This window comes from Alligator sinensis, unplaced genomic scaffold (genome assembly GCF_000455745.1).
Source record: "Alligator sinensis unplaced genomic scaffold, ASM45574v1 scaffold651_1, whole genome shotgun sequence".
Taxonomy (NCBI): domain Eukaryota; kingdom Metazoa; phylum Chordata; order Crocodylia; family Alligatoridae; genus Alligator; species Alligator sinensis.
The window spans coordinates 679,303-688,173 of record NW_005842014.1 but is presented as its reverse complement, the minus strand read 5'-3'; the positions used below and the strand labels follow the sequence as shown (position 1 = coordinate 688,173).

Below are 8,871 nucleotides of genomic sequence, written 5' to 3'. Positions count from 1 at the left end.
GGGCCCCATCCCCCACTTGCCCCCGCAGGCCCCTGTGGCTGCCCCACCTCACCCCAGACACCATCACTTCAAAGAAAAAAAAGGAAAAAAACCTGAAAAAATAAGCCTCTCCCTCTGGCAGTAGCAGGGGCTGTGGGGGCTCCGGGGCCTCCTGGCACAGCCCCCCCCATGTAGCATGGGACAGCAGGGCCTGGGCTGGGGCAGCTGCGGCTGTCACCCAGCCCCTCTGTGCAGTGGGGCCCCAGTGACCCCAATGACAGCTGCTACTGCCAGTGAGTGCGGGGTTTTTTTGTTTGTTTGTCTTTTAATTGCCAGGATCCTGGGGCCCGGAGGGGCAGAAAATAGGGGGGCACCCTCCCACCCCCTACTTACTGGCACTGGAGCCCAGGTCCAGTTCTCTGCAGCTGACGCACTGTCTGCCCTGCATGGGCAAGCAGTGTGCTTCAGCACCAGTGCGAGGGCCAGCCATAGAGACACTCTGGCTGCTTCCAGTTCATCTCTGTGTTGGACCCAGCCTCTGGTTGTCTTAGGGCACAGTCTGGGACCGTGCCCTGCCCTGCTTTTTTCTGCTGTGGTATTTTTTTTACCCCTAGATATCCAGGGGTCTAATTTTGCCCCCGTGCTGCAAATTTGCAGCGCAGGGAACATTTTCTTGTTCCCACACGTGCCTCTTGTTGCGTCTCAAAGGGCAGGAGCAGAGTGCAAAGGGAAGAGAGGGAAGGCTGTGATGCTAGGGAGAAACACAGAATCTGGGTTTCATACATTTCATAGACATTAGAGCAGGAAGGGACCTTGCAACATCTTCGGGTCCAGGCCCCTGCCCAAGGGGGAGGAAGTCAGCTGGGGTCAGGTCACCCCAGCAAGATAAGCATCCAGGTGTTTCTTAAAGGTATCCAGAGTAGGTGCTTGCACCACTTCTGGGGGGAGTCTATTCCAGACTCTGGAGACTTGGATGGTAAAGAAGTTTTTCCTTATGTCTAGTCTAAAATGGCCTTCCAGCAGTTTGTGACCATTACATCTTGTCTTCCCTTGGGGTGCTCTGGTGAACAGACCAGGGCACCCCAGTTCCTGATGCACACCCCTTATGTGCTTATAGGCTGCTGCCAAATCACCCTTGAGCCTTCCAGGCTAAGAGTTGTCCCCTTAGGGTCTGAGAAAAGATCACGGGTTTTGGCTTATTGCTCTGTTTAGATGTTATTTTGCACACTTGTTTTCTTTTTCTTTTTTTTTCCTGTTGGGACAAGTTTGCCCCATGAAAAATAAGCTGGCTAGAAACCGGGAACACTGGCTTCGAGAAGGAAGCTGGGCAAGTGACTCATTTACAGCAGCATGTCTGAGCTCCCTGCTCTCTCGAGCTTAGGCATCTGACTGTGATTTGAACAAGTCTGCTCATTTATGATTCCAAACACCTACTTCAGCTGCTGGGAATTTGGCACCACTATCAGGTCCCTATGTCTATATTTTGCCAAACTGTCTAAGATAGAGCCCCTATGCAGGACATGAGAAACCCGAGTTCTAGATTCTCCTCAGCCACGAGTGTGAGAGTCATGGGTCCAGAAGGAGAATAATTAAGAGAGCTTGATTTTGACTTGGTAGCTTAATGGTTATGGCAGTCCTTTGTGAAGGAGGAAACCTGGGTTCTGGTTCTTGGGGCCAGTACTCTATACATATATTGGCTAAAAAAACAGGAGAAAAATGGTAGTAGGGAGCAGAACCCATGTTTCTCCTCCCAGGGGACTGTCTAGGCTCCAAAGGCTCCAAAGGCAGGCCCCTGCTTGTTTCATTTTGTGGCTCCATAACCCATAGCTGCCCAGTAACCCTGCTTCACTAGGAGGGGTGGAATTCCCCGCTATCTGCTTTGAATTTTTTTTGCATCTATTTTTGTGCCTTCCTCTGAAATTGGAAATTTGGCAGTGGCTAGAGCTCAGAGGAGATTGTTTTGGGCCCACTGGTGCATTCCTAAATGATGCTGAGAAAAGCATTAGTAAGGTTAGACAGACCACGAGCTACATTTTTTCAAGCCACATAGCTGAGATCAGCAACTTCTGCAAGTACTCAGTTGATAACATATACCATATTATACAACATCGAGAACAAAGGTGTTTAAGAAGAGTTCATTGAAGGTTTTCTCAAGATGTGTCAGTGAGAAGGAAAGCCTAATAACCTGCCTGCACTAGGCTGAAACTTTCTGTTCAAGATATACAGTTATTCCCAGAAGGAAGTTAGGTATATTGCCTAGCAAATTCTTTAGGTTATTGAAATTTAAAGAATATTGTTAACCTGAAAAAACAGTCTTCTTCATGGGTTTCCTGTAATACTCTGGATAGACCTAGTATTTCAGAGCAGTGGTCTAATCCAGAGCCTATTAAAGTAATTGAGAGGCTCCATTGACTTCAGCTGGTTTTGTATAGTGCTGCAAAATCTTTCAACACTGCTCATCCAGTCTGTTCAGAGCTTCCCATTCTTTTAAATGAAAAAAATAAATTAGCCCTTTGTTTGGTGCTCTGGTAACCTTTTTCAGCTTAGATCCTGGAGTGAATAAATTCCCCATGAAGTAAAATAAAATAAAATAAAAAAGGTGAGAAGATGGGGGCATTTTATGTTTCCACTCACTTTTCTGGTAAATGAGAATTATTTTTCCTTACTTAGAATGCAGCCTGCTTTAAGTGTTGAAAATGGATGCATTTTAACCCTATAAAAACTAGCTATTCTTCAAATAGCTAACAAGGAACAACACTTCAAGGGCACAAAATCACTTGAACTGAAACAGTGAATATTTTCAAGTGAGATGTGAAAGAATAACCCAAGTGATCATCACCTCTATTGAGATTTTACTCAGACATAGATTTTGATAGTTCTTTTGTATGAAGAAGCAATCTATAATAATTAAGTAGCATGTGTGCTGGTTTCCAGAAAACACATTTGTGATATGATGGAGCTTTAGAAACTGAGACCCTCTTCATTCTGGCATTGTCATCTTTTGGATGATTCAGGAAAATAAAAATGCTGACAGTTGTTTGAGGAGTTTTGAACCAAAATTGGCATCATAATTCAGTGATATTTTAAAGTGGCATCAATACATTACACTTCTGGCAATTAATTATTGTCAGTGGAACTGCATCTAAAAATCAGGAAATTGTAATGCCATTTTCCTATTAGGAAGTGCAGTTATGATTTAAGCTTCTGAGACATTCTGTATCATATCTTACTGCATTTAAAATACAATTCCTCCAAACAAAACTGTATGTGACTGTTTTAGGGAATAAGGGACAAAGCTAGTTGATTCTGATTAATTCTTTACAAGAGAGGAAGACAAATGCGTTTTGAAAAACCTTAGGAGACAAATATTATAAATTCTAGCATCTGGGAGTGAATTGACTGAACTTCAATGGATAATTGTCATTTACCAGTTTCAAGAGGTTTAGCAGTAATTTATCATTGTCATAGACATGTTGAAAATTAGGACACAGAACTGAGAGCCCTGTCCTGAAGGAAAAGATGCTGATTTCAGAGGAACTCACTCATTCTGTGGAAATCATCCTGTATAACAATTCTTAAAGAGATCTTCCCAGAACCACCCATCCTAGCCTGCAAGCAAGCACCAAACCTTGCTAACCTCATCACCAGAAGCAAACTTACTACAGCACAGAACACACCAAATGGATCCTGACCGTGCCATGACAAGAAATACAAAATCTGCCAACACACCTCCACCACCCCCACAATTACTACACCCTACAACAGACCCATCAGCATTCCTGGATCTTACAGCTGCACCTCCAGAAATGTAATATACCTCATCCAATGCACCAAATGCCCTGATGGAAAATACGTAGGAGAGACCAAACAACAACTGCGCACCAGAATGAACGCACACTGGAAATCTAGCGAAGACAAGAATACCCAATTACCTGTGGGGGTGTATTTCTCACAAGAAAACCACTCTCACTCCAATCTCTCAGTTCTAATCCTCAAAGGGAACTTACACAACACTTGTCACACGTGAGCCTATGAACTTCACTTCATCAACCTCCTGGATACTAAAAATCATGGACTAAATATAGACATTGGATTTATGACACATTATAACTTGCCTGACATCTGACTCCCCTGGTATCTCTCCACTATTCATCTGCTACATTCATCCCCCCCACAGAGCCTGTCTCTTACCCACTGACTCCTCAATTTACATCTTCACTGACTTCCTTTCTTTCCTGCATGCCAGCCTCTGGTTTCTTTACTATTCCTTCCATCCAGGAAGAGCACACATCACCTGCAGATGCTTCCTCAGCCTGATGAAGGGTTTTTAAACCTGAAAGCTTGCCAAGACAAATTTGTCCAGCTATTTAAGTTGGTGTGATAAAAGATATCAGATTTGCTCAAAGCACCTTGTCATCCTGTATAACAAGAATTCCATTGCAGGAAAACATGATTGGTCCACAAAGCTTGCTTTGCTTCAGTTACCCAGTTATTTCTCAGTCATAAGTAATTTCAGTTTCTATTAGCAATTCCATTTCTAGATTCCTTTGAATGATTTTAAAATAGCGCTCTCTCCCATTATATTGCAAAGTCCTGTGATTCTGAAGAGTCCAAATAATAGCCCTAGTTACAGAGTTTCAGATCAGAAGAGTATCTTTAGTCTTTCCTCCTGTATATTACAGGTCTTACATCTCACCTAGCTTTCCCTCTATTAAGAACATCTTTTGGTATATGAGGTTATCCAAGAATGGGTATACTTGCCATGTACAAGAACAAATATTAGATGTTTTGCTTCTAGGTTTAATGTCAAGCACCTTCATCCTCTTGGCATTTAAGCTCATCTATTCCACTGACATTGAGAGGTCTGAGGAAATGGTTACAGGGTACAGCAGCTTGACATGATAAGGCAGAAAGAAGGCTGAATTTTATACCCAGATTCAGTGTCAGAGCACCTCACAGCCTGGATGCTGGCTGCCTACTGTCTATAGACAGATCGGACTTCATGGATGTATCATACTTTTTTTTGGTACCAAGTTGATTCCACTACACCTAGAACTTTGGGTGAGGTTTTCCATGTAGACAACACCTACTCCCAACAGCCGTACTATCAGCTGTACTATCACTAGATACCCAGGGAATGGAAAGAGGCCAGTGGACACTGCTGTTCAAAAAGAATCTGAACCCATGTGATTAGGACACACACAACAAAAGTGGAAATTAGGTGGAGAGCCCATCTGAAGACCCATGCTTATTGGCAAAGACCATTCTCTGTTGTTAACATGGTTCTAAACAAAGCATCTTATTCAGAAACCACCACCTAAAATAAAAGTGATAGCCAAAGTAATGTAAAAAAAAAAGTGACCAAGGCCAGAACAATGCTCAGATGGCAGAGTGATTAAATCTTTATAAAAGTTTAAATAGCACTCTTAAACTCAAGATGGTCTGAAAAATATTACATAATGTGTTCATGTTTCTCTAATTCTTCATTCAAAAGATTGTTTAAATGCTTTTGAGCATTAATCTCAGGATATATCGTGGCAGTAGCATATTCTGAATTACCTAATCTGATGGACCAGCTGGGATGTCAGGTTTGTGACACCTGCACACTGTTGGATTGGCTAATGTGGGTCAGGAGAACCCTATTTAATCCTACTTGCAACAGTTGATTTTAGGCTGGTAAACACTGAAGCCTACAGCTGTTCCTCCAGCCCCTGACTTCAGTTCTCTGACTGGCCTTGCCAGGCTTTCTATTACAGTTGTTAGCCCTAACCCCTGGACTTGATTGCCCATACCCCAGTCTCATTACAGTATTACACTTAAATTATTTGGGACTCTCCATCAATTGCATAAGAGTCTGCTAGCTAAATATTTCTATTAAGCCTCTTCCTATCAAAAGTCACAGTCTTTTCAGGCCTAAGAGTAGCTAGATTCCTTAAGAGTTTAATTGTCTTTCCTCCCAATTAGAAAAATTCTACCTTCCTAGCACTTCCACATTGTGGTTTTGGGATTAATGGATCTGCCTTTTGAATCCATGGAAGAGTGTTTTTCTATTACCTGGGTATGGAGACTGCTTTCCTAATGCTTTTCACTTCATCCCAAAGAATAGGAGATATTAAAGCCCACACAGCAGGATGGTTTTATATATTATTCCAATGTATCTTCCAACTATATGGTGTGTATATATAGCATATTCCAAATATATACTGTTCCAACACTACTGACTCACTCCAAATTCCTTCCTAATGTTGCCTACGGCAACAAAAGGATGAAGTCACATATCTGGCAAAATTCTTTCCTAGGGTACTTTGCCTTTCCTTTTACTCCAGGGAAAAACATTTCTGTAATTCTCCTAACCTGTTCTTGGCCTTTGCTGAAAGGATGAATGCTCAGCCAAGATCCTTTCAGACTATTGGTTTTTAGTACAGTCTACACTACAAAGTTTTGCTGGCATAATTACCTTGGCTAGGATAGAAATCATAGAAAAATTAAGGTTGAAAGATACTTCAGGAGGTCACATCTAATCCAACCCATGATCAAAGCAGGACCATCCCCAACTAGATGATCCCAGCCAGGGCTTTGTCCTTAAAACCCCCCAAAGATGGAGACCCTACCACCTCTCTAAGTAACCTGTTCCAGTGCTTCACCATCTTCCTAATGAGAACGTTTTTCCTAATATTCAACTTAAACATCCCTTGCTGCAACTTGAGACTGTTGCTCCTTGTTCTGTCATCTGCCACCACTAAGAACAGTCCAGCTCCATCCTCTTTCGAACCCCCTTCAGGTAGTTGAAGGCTGCTATTAACTCCCCTCTCAGCCTTCTCTTCTGCAGACTAATTATTTCCCTTGATCTGCTGCCAGTGCTCCTACTAATGCAGCCCAGTGTGCTGTAGCCTTCTTGACAGCAAGGGCACAGTGTTGGCTCATATTCAGCTTATTGTCCATTGTGACCCTCAGGTCCTTTTCTGCAGAGCTGCTGCTTAAGCAGTCAGTCCCCAGGCTGTACTGGTTCATAAGAGTGTTCTGTCCGAAGTGCAGGACTTTGCACTTGTCCTTGTTGAACCTCATGAGATTTCTTTTGGCCCAGTCCTCTAATTTGTCAAGGTCACTCTGAATCATAGCCCTACCCTCTAATGTATCTACTACTCCCTCCAGCTTGGTGTCATCAGTGAACTTGCTGAAGGTGCCCTTTATGCCATCTTGTAAATCGTTAATGAAGATAGTGAACAAAACTGGCCTTGGGACCAACCCCTGGGGCACTCCACTTGACACTGACTGCCAGCTAGACATTGATCCACTGATTACTACTCATTGAGCCTGGCAATCCAGCCAGCTTTCTATCCACCTTACTGTCCATTCATCCACTCCATACTTCCTCAGTTTTCTTGTAAGAATGCTGTGGAAGAAGGTATCAGAAACCTTGCTAACGTCAAGGTATATTACATCGGCTGCTTTCCCCACATCCACAGAGCCAGTCAGCTCATCATAGAAGGCACTCAAGTTGGTCAGGCATGACTTGCCCCTGGTGAATCCATGTTGACTGTTCCTGATCACCTTCTTCCCCTCCCAGTGCTTAGAAATTGAGGATTTGAGGATCTGCTCCGTGATTTTTTTGGGGACTGAGGTGAGGCTGATTGGTCTGTAGTTCCCTGGGTCCTCCTTCTTCCCTTTCTTAAAGATGGGTTATATATTTGCCCTTTTCCAAATGCCACAAGTTTTCAAAGATGTTATCTAGTAGCTCTGCAGTCACACCAGCCAACTCCCTCCTGCATCCGGCCCCATAGACTTGTATATGTCCAGCTTTTCTAAATAATCCCTAACCTGTTCTTTCACTACTGAGGACTCCTCAACTTCTCCCCAAACTGTGCTGCCCGGTGCAGTAGTCTGGGAGCTGACCTTGCCTGTGAAGAGTGAGGTGAAAAAGGCATCAAGTACTTCAGCCTTTTCCTCATCTGTCACTAGGTTGCCTCCCCCATTCAGTAAGGGAGTCACACTTTCTGTGATCTTCCTCTTGTTGCTAACATACTCATAGAAACCCTTCTTGATACCCTTCACGTGCCTTGCTAGCTGCAACTCCAATTGCACTTTGACCTTCCTGACTTCATCCCTGCGTGCCCAAACAATATTTTTATCTTCCTCTCAAGTTATATGTCTGAGCTTCCACTTCTGGTGAGCTTCCTTTTTGTGTTTAAGCTCACTGAAGAGTTCTTGCACATCAGGATGGTTCATTCCTGCACCCTCAGTAAGGTTTCTTTAAAATACAGCCAGCTCTCCTGGACTCCTTTCCCCCTCAGACCAGCTTGCCACAGGATCCTTTTCATAACATCATTGGCCCATGTGGTGGTGTTGACAAAACACCTGATGCATTTGCAGCTATTCTGACAGATGAGAGCGTCTGTTGTCTTAGCATCTGTCATTCTGAACATGGGGCAACTAAGCTGGTAGAAACTTCCATTCTGGTGACATTTGTCCCATCTTCATTGCAGTGCTCTGCTGATGTAGCTCTGCCAGCATAACTATAGTGGCAGCAGCTCTGTAACATGGATAAGTCTTCGGCCTCTATTGGAACTTGTTTTGAGAGACCTTATTTGTCCTTAACCTTCACAGTTCAGGATGCATTGTGCTAGAGCTCAGGCTGCATCTCCAGCTTCCCTAAGGAGCGTTCCTGTCTCACAGGTGGTTAGAACAGCTGGACTTTAGGTCACCTCTTTACCCAGCACTATTTCTTAGTGGAGGGCTCCATTTCCTACCCCTGGTTTGGCAGAGGTGTCTTAAGGTAGAAAGAAAATGTCACCTGATGTCTCATTTGTGCCACCATAAAATTATGATTGATGGTGCAGGACAAAGGGCGATGTGTTCCAACCCATGAAGCAGATCAGCTGTACTATCATAAGA

At 43.5% G+C, this 8,871-nt stretch overlaps 1 protein-coding gene across 10 annotated transcripts in view; it reads left to right on the top strand.

The window, feature by feature from the left end:
- The window catches only part of LRRC6 (leucine rich repeat containing 6), a 95,874-nt gene that overhangs the window by 74,912 nt on the left and 12,091 nt on the right, over positions 1-8,871 (top strand). The window lies entirely within an intron of this gene.